Below are 18,541 nucleotides of genomic sequence, written 5' to 3'. Positions count from 1 at the left end.
AGCCAAAGGACCTGCATGTATCAGCGGGAAACTCGAGGACTAGAGCGACATCATCTGGTTGGCTTCCTCCAACCGATGAAGAAGCGAAGCTAAACGTTGATGGAGGCGTGTCCAGATCTGGTAGAAGGGGCGCAGCAGCTATGGTCTGCCGTGACAGAGCGGGAGCTTTTCTTGGAGCTTCAGCCAGAGTTTTTGAGGGTCTCACGGATCGGCCCTCGTTGGAAGCACAATCATGCAATGAAGCCCTTGCTTTGGCGATGGATCTCAATCTCAACTCTATATGCGTGGCTTCAGACTGTGTTGCTGTTATTTCCATGATAGGCTTGGATGTTCCCTGCCAGTTTGCCTCGGTTTTGAGTGAGATAAATCATAGGGCTAGATTTTTTCCTAATATCCGTTTTATTCATGAGAATAGGAAGCATAATTTCGAAGCGCATGCTCTTGCAAAAGCTGCGGTTTCTTTGTCTCCCGGGCGCCACCTGTGGCTTGCTAATACGCCCGACATCATCTGTATCCCTATGAACATCCAGATTTAATAAAGGTTACATATGCTAAAAAAAAAGCTGAAAAGTTCTATTTTCCACACTAGGCGGCAAATAGTAGGAGTTTCGCACAGGACAACCAATAATGGGCTGGCCTATTTTTCTTAATTTCTGTGTTTTACTTCTATTTTTATTCTTCTTTCCCTACCTCTTTCTTCCTTCCAAATTTACTTATCTTTTATAATTTATTTGTAAATTAAAAATTCTCAAAAAAGCGTCCAGAACTAAAAAAACATAAAAATGTTCAATTTTTTTATTCTTTTTCAAAATTATTCGAGATTTCTAAAAAGATAATTGCATTTCAAAAAATGCTCCAAATTCGAAAAATATTCTTGTTTTAGTGAAAGTTTTACAATTAAAAATAATGTTCATGTATAAACGATACACATTTTCTAAAAAACTTATGAATTTTCAACACATGTTTTCGTTTTAAAAAAATGTCATAAATTTAAATAATGTTCATGTTTTTTATAAAAAAAGTTGGTGTTTTCAGAAAATGTTTATGAATTTTAAAATATGTTCCCTTTCATATTTTGTTAGCACTTTTCCAAAATTGTACATAATTTTCCAATAACTGTTAAGGATTTAAAAAATTGTTCATGTTTCCTAGAATATTCAGAAACTCCCTACCTTAAAATCACCTCCATTGAAAGGATTGGAAGGAAAAGTAGATTGAATAACTCATTGGCATTCTCTGGTGTACGATGACGTAACAAAACTTTTAAATGCCATCAATCAATAAATGGAAAAATAGCGGATTGATTCCTTCACACGCGGCGAAACCAGGAAGCTAAATATTCATTTTTTGTGTGCACACAGGGTTTTGCTTGCACATATAATTATCACTGACTTTAAATGCATACTATTTTATCTTCCGTTGCAACGCACGGGCATATGTGCTAGTCCTACTGAAGCTGAAAGGCTTTGTTCGCCTCCCTAGCGGCTCGGGGGGAAAAACCCTAGCCGCCGCGGTGCATCCCCCTCCCCTTCTAGTCTCGCCGCCACCGGAGGGGACCTCCTGGCAAAGGCCGGGCCGGCCCCGAGGACGGTGGCGGTGGGGCACTTGTCCCTATGGTGGCGCGGGCGCGCGGGGCACTTGGCGCGGCAGCTTGGAGCTGCGGGCGGCGGCGGCCACCGTCGTAGGATGGGCGCGGCGGCGCTCCGGATCATGGCGCGTGATGACGGCTGTGGCCTGGTCGTTATCCCAGCTCAGCGGCCTTGGCTCAGTCTCCTGGATCTGGGGATCCCTCTCTGATATTTGGCCCTGGGTCGGGCTTCCAGGTCAGGTGCGACCAGGAGGGCAGTGCAGAGGCGGCGGGCGCCCAGGCTACGCGTTCGCATAGTTGTGGCGGCCGGCCAAGAGGTGGCGGCGGGTCTGCTCCCAGATCTGTCCGGTGGTGAGTTAGGAGCGACAAGACAACTGCTGAAGACCGAGACACGACTATGGTCATGGCGGATGATGGCGGCGTCGCTTGGCGCCATTACCTTGTTGAAGGCATCGTCATAGCATGTCGCGTCGCTCCTTTCGGCCTGCTCCAAGGGAAACCCTAGATCTGTTTTCAGATCGGACAATGGCGACGTCTCGTGCTGCGCTCCTTGCTGGAGGCATCGTTGTGGAGCAGGTGCCGACTCGAGTGCGCGGGTGGTGGAGCGGTTCTTCATCCTACGCAATGAGGGTGGCGAATCTCGGCGGCGTGGCTCAGTGGAGACTCGTTGTCCGATATGCGGCAATGGACTCGTGCAGGGGGACGGCGTTGTCTGGCGTCGTGGTGGCGTCGATGGCAGAGAGGCCTGACAAGGTCGATGCGTCGGTATCTACTCTAAAGATGGATCGATGGAAGACGAAGGCGACGGCCCTTGAAGCGAGCGCATGTGGTGCCCACTAAGAGTGCGTCGGGCCGTGTGTGCCCTAGTTCAGTAATGTGGCTTGGTTGGGACATCCGACTTTAGATGTTAGGCTTTGGTGCGATGTCTGTTTGGTATTAGGCTCGGACATTCGACACCCCTTCATCAAGGGGATAGGAGTAGCGACAGGTGTTGACAAGATAGTGGCTTCAGGGTTACTGATGTATTACCTTATAAAGTCTTTGTGAATAATTAATAAAATGGTTGCATGCATCATCCATATACAGAGGCCGGGGGTACATCCTCCTTTTCTAGAAAAATAAATGAGACGTATTGAGCTAATGTTGGCTTGAAAGCATGTTTTGCATATAATTTGGTTGTCTGCATCTTGCCTCCCTGCATCAAGGCAACAATTTCTGCCCCGTGTTTGGTTGTCTATGTATGGGTGTTGTGATGCACTACATGTTCTATGGTTGCACACATTTGACTGGCTTTACTAACCTTGTACCCTATGTGGCGAGCTTATCATCTACCATCCTAACAAGTGTTTATTCCATTACATACGATCACCACCATCATAATCACAACGAACTGGATCGTGATGACAAAGTTCTTCGGCCCGCACAACCTAAATCTAGCAACAACCTTACCACGATGACGAAGTTCTTCCGCTCACACAACGTAAATTGAGCAGCAACCTTGCGAACTTCATCATTGCTGTTCTGTTCGAGCAGGAATTTGTGATACTCATCATCTGCCTGTTGCATTGTCTTAAACCCTCCTTGAAAGGAGTAGCATGGGTAACTCTTGACTTGTTCATTGCATGTTCACCATAAATTGTATACTCCTGGAACACCACATTTATACACAACATTACCAATTCATCTGCAGATTGACAGGAGAGCAACATTTCAAGCAGCAAACAAAGAAACACAACATCTGAAAGAGAAACAACATAGACATGCATGATCATATACCCAAAAGGCGGCACAAGTTCGTCCTAACTACTATGGTGTGATCCTACCATCACATCTAAAAAGAGGACGTAATCCTACCACCGCAAGTTCACCAACACCATGAGGGATTAGTATGTACCACATCATCAATATACAGGCCAACAACAATTTTCAAGCCCTACCTATCATTAAATGTACATCATCATCGTCATTGTCATTCTCATCGTCATCAATCACCATGCACGACGTCTAGGGACGAAGCTCATGTGTGACCGCTGGTGTCAGATGACACTAGTGCCGGTGCCGATCAGCCCTTGAACTCGCACTCCTGAAAAAAGTTTTCTTTGACACTAGTTAGAAAAGGTGATTGACCCCAGCCAACCGGAGAAGTCCAAAACTCAGCCTAGTTTCCAGGGGTGCTCCTATGTCTCGCTTCATGCGAGACAGAGAGGATGCTCGCCTGAAGTGAGGCCCGAGTTGGGCCAGCCCAGGCGCGCGGGAGCCATGACCACATATTTTGTCTTGTTTTTTTTTTGCTTTTTTTTGTTTTTTGCTTCTTTTTTTTACATTTTTATACTTCCAAATATTCTAAATAATATATTACAAAAAATGCTTTACATAATATATCTGAAAAAATGTTAACAAGCGTTTGAAAAATGTTAAATGTGTTTCGAGAAAATGTTTATCATGCATACTAAAAATATACAATTTGTGTGAAAACATCTAATCATGTATTTAGAAAATGTTAGTCAAGAATTTAAAATATTGCTAAATAAGTATTTGAATCATGTTAATCAATTATTTGAAAAAACAATTAAAGTGTATATAAAATGTTGACCATGTATTCAAGAAATGTTAATCTTGTATTTTTAAAAATGTTGATCATGTATTCGAAAAATCTTAATCTTGTATCTTAAGAATGTTAATAAAGCATTCAAAATAAATAAATGTGAGCAGAAAAAATGTTGACCATGTATTAAAAAATATTAATGTTATACTTGAAAAATGTTAATCAAGCATCTGAAAATAATATTAATTGTGTTTAAAAAAATGTTGACCATATATAAAAAATTATTAAACTTGTATTTGAAAGATGTTAAATGTGTAGTATAAAAATGTATTAGATATATGCCAAAAATGTAAAATCCATATGAAAAATAGACATAAAAAATTAAGTTCTCAAAATATGTTAATCATATATTTCAAAAATGTTAAACGTGTATATAAAAATGTTTCTGATGTACTCCCTATGTAAACTAATATAAGAGCATTTATAGATTACTAAAGTAGTGATCTAAACGCTCTTATATTAGTTTACGAAGGGAGTATAAGACATATGTTGAATTTGTATTGGAAAAAGTTAATGCGTGTTGAATAAATAAGAAACCGATGAAATCGACAGAAAAAGAAAACTAACGAAAACTAAAAATAGAAACAAAGAAAATAGAAACAAAAGAATGAAAAATAGAAGAAATCAATGCAAAAGATTGAAACTGAGAAAGAAACAAAGAAACCAAATGTAAACCAAGAAAAAGGGAAGAAAGAAGAAAGAAAACCAAAAAAACATGGAAAACCGAGAATGAAACAAATAAAAATGAATAAAAGAAAGATGAAAACTTAGAAAGAAACGTCGAATACCAATGATAAAGGTAAATAAAATAGAAAAAACAAAGAAAACCGGGAGGGAAAACAAAGACAAAGTAACCACATAAGAAAAAAAATAAAATTCGGTCACTTAGTAATGTTGTCAATGGTCTGAATGAGAGCAGAAGACCTAAACAACTTACAAGGAAATGTTTTGTTCGAGTAAAAGTAAATGAAACAAATCAGTATTATTATCTAAAAAAGAAGTTAAACTCAGTAAAACTGAAAAGGAAATGTTGTGTTCGAGTCCGGCTTGGACGCCGCAGAGAAGTTGGCACCGTTTAGTGCTGCAAATCCGAAATCGCCAAGAAAGTTTCGTGAGAATCGCCGTATCTTCAACTATATATAGCAGTTTTGCTAAAGCACATCTAAATATGCCATAAGTATTGCACATTTAAGTCCTATGTCTTTGATTTTACACGGAGATTCGTGTGGCTATTTTCTTCTTTCTTTTCATGCTTGATTGTGTCACTTAGATGTGTCCTAGACAAACTAAAAATAAAAATGAAAAAGAAAATACCCACACGAATCTCCACGTAAGATTAGTGATATAAGACTTAAATATACAATACTTATAGCACATGTGCTTTAGCAAAACTGGAAACAAATACATACTACAAAGATTCGCATGCTTCCTCCTTCCACGTACCGAACATATAATATAAGGGTCTGTCTAGGACACATCTAACCTTGTGTCCACTATGTTTGTGGTCTTTTTTTTTTGTCCTAGGCTTTTTTTTGTTCTTTGTTGCTGTGTTATTTATGGGAGCTTAGATGTGACATTCTTAAAAAACATCTAGATGTGAATTAGACAAATTGATAATATAATACTCCCTCCGTCTCAAAATAAGTATCTCAACTTTATACTACCCCCTCCGTTCCAAAATAGATGATTAGTACAAAGTTGGGTCATCTATTTTGGAACGAAGGGAGTAACTCACAGAGTTGTACTATACTTAAGACACTTATTTTAGGGCAGAGGGAGTACACGATGAACTGATAAGCAACAAGACATGAATGAAACCAAACAAACCCAATCTTGTACCCATCACGAGCACTTTTCGCCCCTCTCCAAGTTTGATCAAGAAGCTACATAAGTACATATGTGGCCGTGCTAGGTGGCAGAAGGCTAGAAGCTGTATAGCAGTCAGCAGAGGCAGGCGAGTGTATCGATCAACGATCAGATCCCGAACACCCACCAGTTGAGGCCATTCGCTTGCCTAGGTACCGAGTAAGAGCGAGTCCGGCACGCCGTTGCTCGCAGACCGCCGTTCTTGTCGTACCGGAGCTTAAACGTCGTCGCGTAGAACAGGTAGCGCGAGTCAAGGACGTCCGTGGGCACACCTTTCCGCGACCGATGCTCGACGAGGCAGAACTTGCCGCGCCCCATGCGCGTGAGCGTGACGGTCTTGGTCCTCTCCGTCTCCTCGCACACCATCTTCTCCTTGGCAAGCTTCCATGCCGGGGCCGGCAGTCCTTCATCGTCACCGGCAGACACGACGTCGCAGGAGCATACGGTACCTGGCTCGGCAGAGTCTCGGTGGAGACCAACCCATGCATCCACCTCGCCGTCGTAGTAGGCCTGCCATTCGAAAGGCAGCATCCAGTCGCCGTGGCGCTTCCACTCGCAAGTCGGTGTCGAACGAGTAGGTGCCGTGATGGAAAGCAGAGAAGAATATCGTGTGGCCGTCCGGGTGCGCGGCGTGGCAGGTGACCTGACTGATGGTGAAGGGCGCCATGGGGACGGCGTTCCAGACCCAGACCCCTTTCTCGTCGGCGGCGAGCACCTCAAAGTGATCCCCGCCCTTGTACACCCCGCTAGCGCCCATGATGTATAGCCTTCCGCAGGCGGACACAAGGTGGGAAACATACCGTACTTGTGCGGGGGTGCGCGGGCCGAGGGCGAGGCCTCCCGTCGCCGTGTCGTACAGGAGGACGGGGGCGGCGTTCTCCTCCTGGTTGTAGCGCATGGCAACGATTCTACCGCCAATAGCGGCGAATCGTGATGAACAGTCGTGGGGGAACTCCGGCCGAAAGACCGGCGGTTCGGGGAGGCGGCTGGCCTGCGAGTCCAGGTCGGCGCCAGATTCGCCATCGAAGTCGGCGACGTCCACCTTGTATATGCTGTAGCCCTTGGTCCAGTCATCCACCACGATGTATAGATAATGCCGCCGGCCGTGTGACCGCATCGACCTTCGGCCCTCGTCGTCGGACCTGCGCCGCTTCGACATGGCTTGGCTTCTCGCCGCTATCTCCGGCCGGTGTTGTTAATAAGGAACTGAAACTGCAACGGCGGGCGACGTTGTCTATCTAACGAGAAGATCTGGGAAGAATCGACTGGTCTCCCGCAATATATTAATCAGTTATATTTATAGACGGAGATATGGCGATACTTACGGAACTTTCTTCTTGTCGATTTCGGATTTGCAGCGCTGAACAAATTAACTGAAGTCGGTGCTATCTTTTCATATACTTAGGTGGTGTTTGGTTCTCTGGTCTAGGACTTTTTCTAGTGCCTAGGACTTTGAAAACGACTTTTAAGAAGGTGCTTCTAAGGATTTTTAGCAAAAAGTCTCAAAAAGTCTTTCCTATTTGGTTTGCTAGGATTTTTTAGTCCCAACACTACCGGAAAACAGTCCTACCCCGACGGCCAAAACTATGCCTACGGCAGCCGTCGGCATACTTGGAGCTATGCCGACAGCCTAGTCCTGGCTGTCGGCTTATCCTGGCCGTCGGGCTACCTCGATCTACGCCGACGGCAGCCGTCGGCACAGAACGGCCGTCGACCTAAATGCAGACACGCCGACAGCAGCCGTCGGCATACCTGTGGGCCCGGCGACGCCGCCCGTGACCAGCGGCTGACGCCGTCAAACCTATGCCGACGGTCGGAACGGGCGGCCGTCGGCATAGGCGCCACGTCACCGATCCGCGGCACGACGCCCACCCAAAACCCCCGTCGGCATAGTTATTTTTTATATGTGTTTTTTTACATTTATTTTTCTGCTTTTTTTTACATATCTCCGCATGCCACGTCACCGATCCACGGCGTAGATATGCCGACGGCAGCCGTCGGCATAGGCGCCACGTCACCGATCCGCGGCACGGCGCCCACCCAAAACCCTGCCGTCTCTATGCCGACGGCAATGCCGTCGGCATAGTTATTTTTTTATATGTGTTTTTTTTACATTTGTTTTTCTGCTTTTTTTTACATATCTCCGCATGCCACGTCACCGATCCGCGGCGTAGATATGCCGACGGCAGCCGTCGGCATAGGCGCCACGTCACCGATCCGCGGCACGGCGCCCACCCAAAACCCTGCCATCTCTATGCCGACGGCAATGCCGTCGGCATAGTTATTTTTTTATATGTGTTTTTTTACATTTGTTTTTCTGCTTTTTTTTACATATGTTTTTATGCTTTTTTTATGTATTATATGAATATATATGTAGTTTGTAATTTTTTCCATAGATTATGAATATATATATATATATATATATAGTTTGTATTTTTTTCGAGCACATTAATAATGTGCCGTCATCTTCTTTTGAATATAGGTCCTTATATTTTATTAAAATAAAAAACAGCTATGCCAACAGAAGTTTTCTGGCGGTTGCAAACGCCCGGCACCCGTCTCCGGAGTGTGACCCCCTCACGTCCGCGGTGTGCCCCCCTCACGGACGGTCCGCCGCCAGCATCTGGAGGGCGGAAACAGCCGCATCGGGTCTATACGGAGGGGACGTTGCTCCCAAGTGTTTCTATGGGATGACCTACCACAACCGGGTGGTGTTGTGGCACAACCGGGTGGAGAGGTCCACTGGTCAAAGCCCGCCCGTGGGAAGTCAAAGGGCTAGATCTCGTGGTCAACCGCTCCAGGGTTAGGCGGGACGGGGGCCCTGGGGGGTACCAATGCCACCGAAGCGTCGCACCGGCCCCTCATACATGGGGGTGGTGTTGTGGCATGTCCGAAGAGGCGGCACGCGTCTCCGGGGTGTGGCCCCCCTCACGGACGGCGATGATACAGTAGTAGACGTTCTGCGGTAACGGTGCGGCGTGAATATTATTAAATATTCAGATCGCGATAAAATCATGAGTTTTTTACAAGACGTGGGAACATGTGCTATAGGAACGATGGTAATTTTGCATAATTTTTGGTTATGGAGAAGTATCCGAACAATTTCCCTCTACCCGGATTGCCCTTCGCACGTCTACGACTGTGGCCAGCGGCCTCCGTGGGCTAGCATGCCGCCAATCTTGCATACGCGGCTTCTCACAAGTCTGAAGGTGTTGTGGCGGTTGCAAACGCCCGGCACGCGTCTCCGGGGCGTGGCCTCCCAGCTCACGGACGGCGCCGTCGCCGGCACCTGAAGGGGGGAAACGGACGCGTCGGGTCTACACGGAGGGGATGTAGCTGTGGGTCTGGCCCGGATGTTGCTCCCAGGTGTCCCTCTGTGCTGACCTGACACAACCGGGTGGAGAGGTCCACTGGTCAAAGCCCGCCCGTGGGAAGCCAAAGGGCTAGATCTCGTGGTCAACCGCTCCAGGGTTAGGCGGGACGGGGGCCCTGGGGGGGTACCAATGCCACCGAAGCGTCGCACCGGCCCCTCATACATGGGGGTGGTGTTGTGGCGTGTCCGAAGAGGCGGCACGCGTCTCCGGGGTGTGGCCCCCCTCACGGACGGCGATGATACAGTAGTAGACGTTCTGCGGTAACGGTGCGGCGTGAATATTATTAAATATTCAGATCGCGATAAAATCATGAGTTTTTTACAAGACGTGGGAACATGTGCTATAGGAACGATGGTAATTTTGCATAATTTTTGGTTATGGAGAAGTATCCGAACAATTTCCCTCTACCCGGATTGCCCTTCGCACGTCTACGACTGTGGCCAGCGGCCTCCGTGGGCTAGCATGCCGCCAATCTTGCATACGCGGCTTCTCACAAGTCTGAAGGTGTTGTGGCGGTTGCAAACGCCCGGCACGCGTCTCCGGGGCGTGGCCTCCCAGCTCACGGACGGCGCCGTCGCCGGCACCTGACGGGGGGAAACGGACGCGTCGGGTCTACACGGAGGGGATGTAGCTGTGGGTCTGGCCCGGATGTTGCTCCCAGGTGTCCCTCTGTGCTGACCTGACACAACCGGGTGGAGAGGTCCACTGGTCAAAGCCCGCCCGTGGGAAGCCAAAGGGCTAGATCTCGTGGTCAACCGCTCCAGGGTTAGGCGGGACGGGGGCCCTGGGGGGGTAGCAATGCCACCGAAGCATCGCACCGGCCCCTCATACATGGGGGTGGTGTTGTGGCGTGTCCGAAGAGGCGGCACGCGTCTCCGGGGTGTGGCCCCCCTCACGGACGGCGATGACACAGTAGTAGACGTTCTGCGGTAACGGTGCGGCGTGAATATTATTAAATATTCAAATCGCGATAAAACCATGAGTTTTTTACAAGACGTGGGAACATGTGCTATAGGAACGATGGTAATTTTTCATAATTTTTGGTTATGGAGAAGTATCCGAACAATTTCCCTCTACCCGGATTGCCCTTCGCATGTCTACGACTGTGGCCAGCGGCCTCCGTGGGCTAGCATGCCGCCAATCTTGCATACGCGGCTTCTCACAAGTCTGAAGGTGTTGTGGCGGTTGCAAACGCCCGGCACGCGTCTCCGGGGCGTGGCCTCCCAGCTCACGGACGGCGCCGTCGCCGGCACCTGAAGGGGGGAAACGGACGCGTCGGGTCTACACGGAGGGGATGTAGCTGTGGGTTTGGCCCGGATGTTGCTCCCAGGTGTCCCTCTGTGCTGACCTGACACAACCGGGTGGAGAGGTCCACTGGTCAAAGCCCGCCCGTGGGAAGCCAAAGGGCTAGATCTCGTGGTCAACCGCTCCAGGGTTAGGCGGGACGGGGGCCCTGGGGGGGTAGCAATGCCACCGAAGCGTCGCACCGGCCCCTCATACATGGGGGTGGTGTTGTGGCGTGTCCGAAGAGGCGGCACGCGTCTCCGGGGTGTGGCCCCCCTCACGGACGGCGATGACACAGTAGTAGACGTTCTGCGGTAACGGTGCGGCGTGAATATTATTAAATATTCAGATCGCGATAAAATCATGAGTTTTTTACAAGACGTGGGAACATGTGCTATAGGAACGATGGTAATTTTTCATAATTTTTGGTTATGGAGAAGTATCCGAACAATTCCCTCTACTCGGATTGCCCTTCGGATGTCTACGACTGTGGCCGGCGGCCTCCGTGGGCTAGCATGCCGCCAATCTTGCGTACGCGGCTTCTCACAAGTCTGAAGGTGTTGTGGCGGTTGCAAACGCCCGGCACGCGTCTCCGGGGCGTGGCCTCCCAGCTCACGGACGACGCCGTCGCCGGCACCTGAAGGGGGGAAACGGACGCGTCGGGTCTACACGGAGGGGATGTAGCTGTGGGTTTGGCCCGGATGTTGCTCCCAGGTGTCCCTCTGTGCTGACCTGACACAACCAGGTGGAGAGGTCCACTGGTCAAAGCCCGCCCGTGGGACGTCAAAGGGCTAGATCTCGTGGTCAACCGCTCCAGGGTTAGGCGGGACGGGGGCCCTAGGGGGATAGCAAGGCCACCGGAGCGTCGCACCGGCCCCTCATACATGGGGGGTGGTGTTGTGGCATGTCCGAAGAGGCGGCATACGTCTCCGGGGTGTGGCCCCCCGCACGGACGGCGATGACATAGTAGTAGACGTTCTGCGGTAACGGTGCGGCGTGAATATTATTAAATATTCAGATCGCGATAAAATCATGAGTTTTTTACAAGACGTGGGAACATGTGCTATAGGAACGATGGTAATTTTTCATAATTTTTGGTGATGGATAAGTATCCGAACAATTCCCTCTACCCGGATTGCCCTTCGCATGTCTACGACTGTGGCCGGCGGCCTCCGTGGGCTAGCATGCCGCCAATCTTGCGTACGCGGCTTCTCACAAGTCTAAAGGTGTTGTGGCGGTTGCAAACGCCCGGCACGCGTCTCCGGGGCGTGGCCTCCCAGCTCACGGACGGCGCCGTCGCCGGCACCTGAAGGGGGGAAACGAACGCGTCGGGTCTACACGGAGGGGATGTAGCTGTGGGTTTGGCCCGGATGTTGCTCCTAGGTGTCCCTCTGTGCTGACCTGACACAACCGGGTGGAGAGGTCCACTGGTCAAAGCCCGCCCGTGGGAGGTCAAAGGGCTAGATCTCATGGTCAACCGCTCTAGGGTTAGGCGGGACGGGGGCCCTAGGGGGGTAGCAATGCCACCGGAGCGTCGCACCGGCCCCTCATACATGGGGGGTGGTGTTGTGGCATGTCCGAAGAGGCGGCACGCGTCTCCGGGGTGTGGCCCCCCGCACGGACGGCGATGACACAGTAGTAGACGTTCTGCGGTAACGGTGCGGCGTGAATATTATTAAATATTCGGATCGCGATAAAATCATGAGTTTTTTACAAGACGTGGGAACATGTGCTATAGGAACGATGGTAATTTTTCATAATTTTTGGTGATGGAGAAGTATCCGAACAATTCCCTCTACTCGGATTGCCCTTCGGATGTCTACGACTGTGGCCGGCGGCCTCCGTGGGCTAGCATGCCGCCAATCTTGCGTACGCGGCTTCTCACAAGTCTGAAGGTGTTGTGGCGGTTGCAAACGCCCGGCTCGCGTCTCCGGGGCGTGGCCTCCCAGCTCACGGACGGCGCCGTCGCCGACACCTGAAGGGGGGAAACGGACGCGTCGGGTCTACACGGAGGGGATGTAGCTGTGGGTTTGGCCCGGATGTTGCTCCCAGGTGTCCCTCTGTGCTTACCTGACACAACCGGGTGGAGAGGTCCACTGGCCAAAGCCCGCCCGTGGGAGGTCAAAGGGCTAGATCTCGTGGTCAACCGCTCCAGGGTTAGGCGGGACGGGGGCCCTAGGGGGGTAGCAATGCCACCGGAGCGTCGCACCGGCCCCTCATACATGGGGGGTGGTGTTGTGGCATGTCCGAAGAGGCGGCACACGTCTCCGGGGTGTGGCCCCCCGCACGGACGGCGATGACACAGTAGTAGACGTTCTGCGGTAACGGTGCGGCGTGAATATTATTAAATATTCGGATCGCGATAAAATCATGAGTTTTTTACAAGACGTGGGAACATGTGCTATAGGAACGATGGTAATTTTGCATAATTGTTGGTGATGGAGAAGTATCCGAACAATTCCCTCTACCCGGATTGCCCTTCGCATGTCTACGACTGTGGCCGGCGGCCTCCTTGGGCTAGCATGCCGCCAATCTTGCGTACGGGGCTTCTCACAAGTCTGAAGGTGTTGTGGCGGTTGCAAACGCCCGGCACGCGTCTCCGGGGCGTGGCCTCCCAGCTCACGGACGGCGCCGTCGCCGGCACCTGAAGGGGGGAAACGGACGCGTCGGGTCTACACGGAGGCGATGTAGCTGTGGGTTTGGCCCGGATGTTGCTCCCAGGTGTCCCTCTGTGCTGACCTGACACAACCGGGTGGTGAGGTCCACTGGTCAAAGCCCGCCCGTGGGAGGTCAAAGGGCTAGATCTCATGGTCAACCGCTCCAAGGTTAGGCGGGACGGGGGCCCTAGGGGGGTAGCAATGCCACCGGAGCGTCGCACCGGCCCCTCATACATGGGGGGTGGTGTTGTGGCATGTCCGAAGAGGCGGCACGCGTCTCCGGGGTGTGCCCCCCCGCACGGATGGCGATGACACAGTAGTAGACGGTGCGGCGTGAATATTATTAAATATTCGGATCGCGATAAAATCATGAGTTTTTTACAAGACGTGGGAACATGTGCTATAGGAACGATGGTAATTTTGCATAATTGTTGGTTATGGAGAAGTATCCGAACAATTCCCTCTACTCGGATTGCCCTTCGGATGTCTACGACTGTGGCCGGCGGCCTCCGTGGGCTAGCATGCCGCCAATCTTGCGTACGCGGCTTCTCACAAGTCTGAAGGTGTTGTGGCGGTTGCAAACGCCCGGCACGCGTCTCCGGGGCGTGGCCTCCCAGCTCACGGACGGCGCCGTCGCCGGCACCTGAAGGGGGGAAACGGACGCGTCGGGTCTACACGGAGGGGATGTAGCTGTGGGTTTGGCCCGGATGTTGCTCCCAGGTGTCCCTCTGTGCTGACCTGACACAACCGGGTGGTGAGGTCCACTGGTCAAAGCCCGCCCGTGGGAGGTCAAAGGGCTAGATCTCATGGTCAACCGCTCCAAGGTTAGGCGGGACGGGGGCCCTAGGGGGGTAGCAATGCCACCGGAGCGTCGCACCGGCCCCTCATACATGGGGGGTGGTGTTGTGGCATGTCCGAAGAGGCGGCACGCGTCTCCGGGGTGTGCCCCCCCGCACGGATGGCGATGACACAGTAGTAGACGGTGCGGCGTGAATATTATTAAATATTCGGATCGCGATAAAATCATGAGTTTTTTACAAGACGTGGGAACATGTGCTATAGGAAGGATGGTAATTTTTCATAATTTTTGGTGATGGAGAAGTATCCGAACAATTCCCTCTACTCGGATTGCCCTTCGGATGTCTACGACTGTGGCCGGCGGCCTCCGTGGGCTAGCATGCCGCCAATCTTGCGTATGCGGCTTCTCACAAGTCTGAAGGTGTTGTGGCGGTTGCCAACGCCCGGCACGCGTCTCCGGGGCGTGGCCTCCCAGCTCACGGACGGCGCCGTCGCCGGCACCTGAAGGGGGGAAACGGACGCGTCGGGTCTACACGGAGGGGATGTAGCTGTGGGTTTGGCCCGGATGTTGCTCCCAGGTGTCCCTCTGTGCTGACCTGACACAACCGGGTGGAGAGGTCCACTGGTCAAAGCCCGCCCGTGGGAGGTCAAAGGGCTAGATCTCGTGGTCAATCGCTCCAGGGTTAGGCGGGACGGGGGCCCTAGGGGGGTAGCAATGCCACCGTAGCGTCGCACCGGCCCCTCATACATGGGGGGTGGTGTTGTGGCATGTCCGAAGAGGCGGCACGCGTCTCCGGGGTGTGGCCCCCCGCACGGACGGCGATGACACAGTAGTAGACGGTGCGGCGTGAATATTATTAAATATTCGGATCGCGATAAAATCATGAGTTTTTTACAAGACGTGGGAACATGTGCTATAGGAACGATGGTAATTTTTCATAATTTTTGGTGATGGAGAAGTATCCGAACAATTCCCCCTACCCGGACTGCCCTTGATATTTGGAAAAAATGTGGTGCATTCTGGTCAAACTGTGGTCAAACTAATTATTCTAGAATATTAGTGTTACTAAATAATTATTTCAGTTTTTTTGAATTTTGGTCAACTGTGGTCAAACAGTGGTCAAACTAATTATTCAAGAAATATTAGTGTTACTAAATAATTATTGCTTTTAAAAACAATAGTTTCAAACTCAAACGGTGAAATGTGTCACTTCATGCTCAAGCTAAATTCCTGGGGGTTAATACGATTGACGTCTTACTATTGTCAGGAAAGCAACAAGTGCAGACTTGGAAACGAAGGAGAATAGAACCCGGAAGTTAAGCGTGCTTAGGCTGGGGGAGTGGGAGGATGGGTGACCGTTCGGGAAGTTAGATGATTTGGAATGATGAGGGGTGATTAGAGATTAGAGGATAAATTGAGCAGTGATGAGGGGTGGTGATTAGAGATTAGAGGTTAAAATAATTCAGAAATTTGAAAATCAAAAAAAAATCAAAAAAAAAATCAAAAAAAAATCTATGCCGTAGGCAAGCTCTGCCGCTAGGAGGCACCAGGGGACGACACGTGGCACGGCTATGCCTACGGCAAAGCCGTCGGCATAGATGAATGGCTTTGCCGTAGGCATAGCTCTGCCGCCAGGAGACACCAGGGGACGACACGTGGCACGGCTATGCCTACGGCAAAGCTGTCGGCATAGGTTTCATCTATGCCTACGGCTTTGCCGTAGGCATAGCCCTGCCACCAGGAGGCACCAGGGAGTGCCACGTGGCAGAGGTATGCCGACGGCCAACCTCTGCCACGTGGCATTCCGTGAATCGTTAGCGCTTTTGACGGCGCCGTCCGTTGCCGTCAGGCGAAAAACACGGCCGACGGCTAAACTATGCCGACGGCTGACGCCCGGCCGTCGGCATAGGCCCCTATGCCGACGGCTATACTACGCCGATGGTCTGACAAGACTACGCTGACGTGATCTACGCCGACGGGGATATGCCGACGGCAGCCGTAGGCATAGATCTATGCCGACGGCAAAGGACCTATGCCGACGGCCCTGGGCTGTAGGCATAGTGCCCGAGTCCAGTAGTGCAACACAAAAAAGTCTAACCAAACACCCCCTTAACAATCAGTTTTGCTTTTCGGTTTGGCCAGCGCTAGGCCCGGCAGACCGGCCCAATCGTCCGCATGACTTTTCCATCTCTAGACTAGAAGCATTTACAGTCGGGCACCTAAGCCCGTCCCAAACGTCCCCATTCACTGACTGGTCAAAAAAATCCGATCCAGACGGCTTCTTAAACAGGCCGTCACATGTCGCACTCTGGGCACTTTCTCCGGATTTTGTTTTTATATATTTCCGCACGTGTTTTTGGTTTTTTCGATGTTTTGGTTTTTCATCGGTCTTTCTTAGCTTTTGGAGAAAAAAATTGCGCCAAAAAACGTGCTTTCGTTTTTTTACGCGAGAGGCACGACCGTGCCTATCGGAAACGAAAAGAACGCGTTTTCTTCATGAGAGGCACGGTTTTGCTTCTGCGAGAGGCATTGTTGTGCTTTCGCGAGAGACACGGCCGTGCCTCTCAAGAACGCAAAAAAAACATGTTTTCTGTTTTTTCCTTCCGCGAGAGGCACGATTGTGGTTTCACCAGAGGCACGGCCATGTCTCTTTCGGAAGGGAAAAAACCGTGCTCCTGGATTGGGTTTTTCATCCGTTTTTTTCGTGAAAAAAGGTTCATCAAAATCTATCAACATGTGATCTAGTTTTGAAGATCTCGACGCGAGGAATCCAACGGTGAAAACGGTTCGAGATTTGGACGCACAATTTAAGAGATAAAACGTTTTGAATAAATGAATCTACGAAAAAAGGGAAAGGGAGAAGTATATTTTTCGTTCCTTAACTCTTTCGAAAGTATAGAAATTGTCCTTCAACTTCAAAACCAGTAAAACTTAGTCCCTCAATTTCTCAAACCAGATAATTTCAGTCGCTCAACTTCTTAAACCAGATAACTTCAGTCCCTCATACAGTTTAGGGTGGTTTTCGTCTGATGTGGACATGATTTTGACTAAAAACTTGACACGTTGCTCGGGTTTGACTGCCGTGTCACTGCCCACTTCAGTGCCATGTTTAGTGGGGAGCATGATCAGCACTGCCATCGCTGGGTCGGTGTTCATCGTCTTGTACTGCAGGAAGAGAGAGGCGTCCCTGTGCAGCGGCCACAGGACGCTGGAGCACCTTGTCCCTGTTGGAAATATGAGCAAATTACTACAAGATTTAATCCAAGTAAACAGAAGATAAATCATGACTACAGTAGCAGAGATTGAACTAATCATGCGAACTAGCATAGCAGATGAACAGATCACATCTAGGGCACATACTAGAAACAAGAATTCTACCACGATCTCGAACAGGAAGGACAGAATCACATACGGTGTAGCGGGAGCAGCACCGCCGGCGTTGACTTTGTCGCCCATGTCGTCGAGGATGAGGTTGCCGAGGTCGGGGAAGAAGTCATCGTTCGCGAAGTCGTCGCTGCCAGCAGTCACGCGAGTGCGCTCCCCAAAAACCTAATCGCCCCTCTCCCGTACAGGATCACGAGAGGCGGGGTTCCGGAGGCTTGCTGTCCCTTCTCCCGGTGCACGCCAAAAGGAGGGATGGAGAAGACTTGCTTGGCGGCGCAATGATCTGGAACGGTGGTGAGAAACCATACGAAGCGGCGGCGGCTAGGATAGACGTCTGCCTGACTATATAGTGCAGGCCGGGTAGGTCGTGGGAGTAAAACGTCCGAGTTGTCACGATCCAAAAGAATCGAAAACGGTTCAGTAATTAACGCGTCCGTTAATTATTAATTAATGACTCATTAATTTGTCCCGAGCAGCAAAACTATAGACAACGTGCATAGCTCTGTCCTCGGCTCGGCTCAATCCCACAACCCGCGGCGCGTCGTGACGAGGCGTGGCGTGGCGAGGCGAGCGATGAGGAGGAGCGCGCGTGTAGGTCTCCTCTTCTCATGCTCATACAAGTGGTAGAAGAGCTCACCTTATAAAGAGGTGCAACTCTCTCTCAACTTACGTGGTGGGACTAAACTTTAGTCTCACTCACTCCACTCACATGTGTGCATGAATGGGCCAAGAGAATTTTAGAATTTTAGTTGGGCTTTGGGCCAAAGGCCTACTAGCAAAATTCCAACAATCCCCCACAAAGTCTCATTGGCACATCTCATCATTTAGTTCCAAATCATTGTTTATATACCGGTGCTTAGTGGAGACTGTGAAGTTGAACTTCCACTTAGATATTTATGCTACACTAGATCACAACTTGAATAGTGGACTATGCCTTGAACTACAAGTTTTCTGCGAGACTAGTTTCACACAAATTCTTGACCG

This window comes from Aegilops tauschii, chromosome 4 (genome assembly GCF_002575655.3).
Source record: "Aegilops tauschii subsp. strangulata cultivar AL8/78 chromosome 4, Aet v6.0, whole genome shotgun sequence".
Classification (NCBI taxonomy): Eukaryota; Viridiplantae; Streptophyta; class Magnoliopsida; order Poales; family Poaceae; genus Aegilops; species Aegilops tauschii.
Note: the sequence above shows the minus strand (reverse complement) of the source record.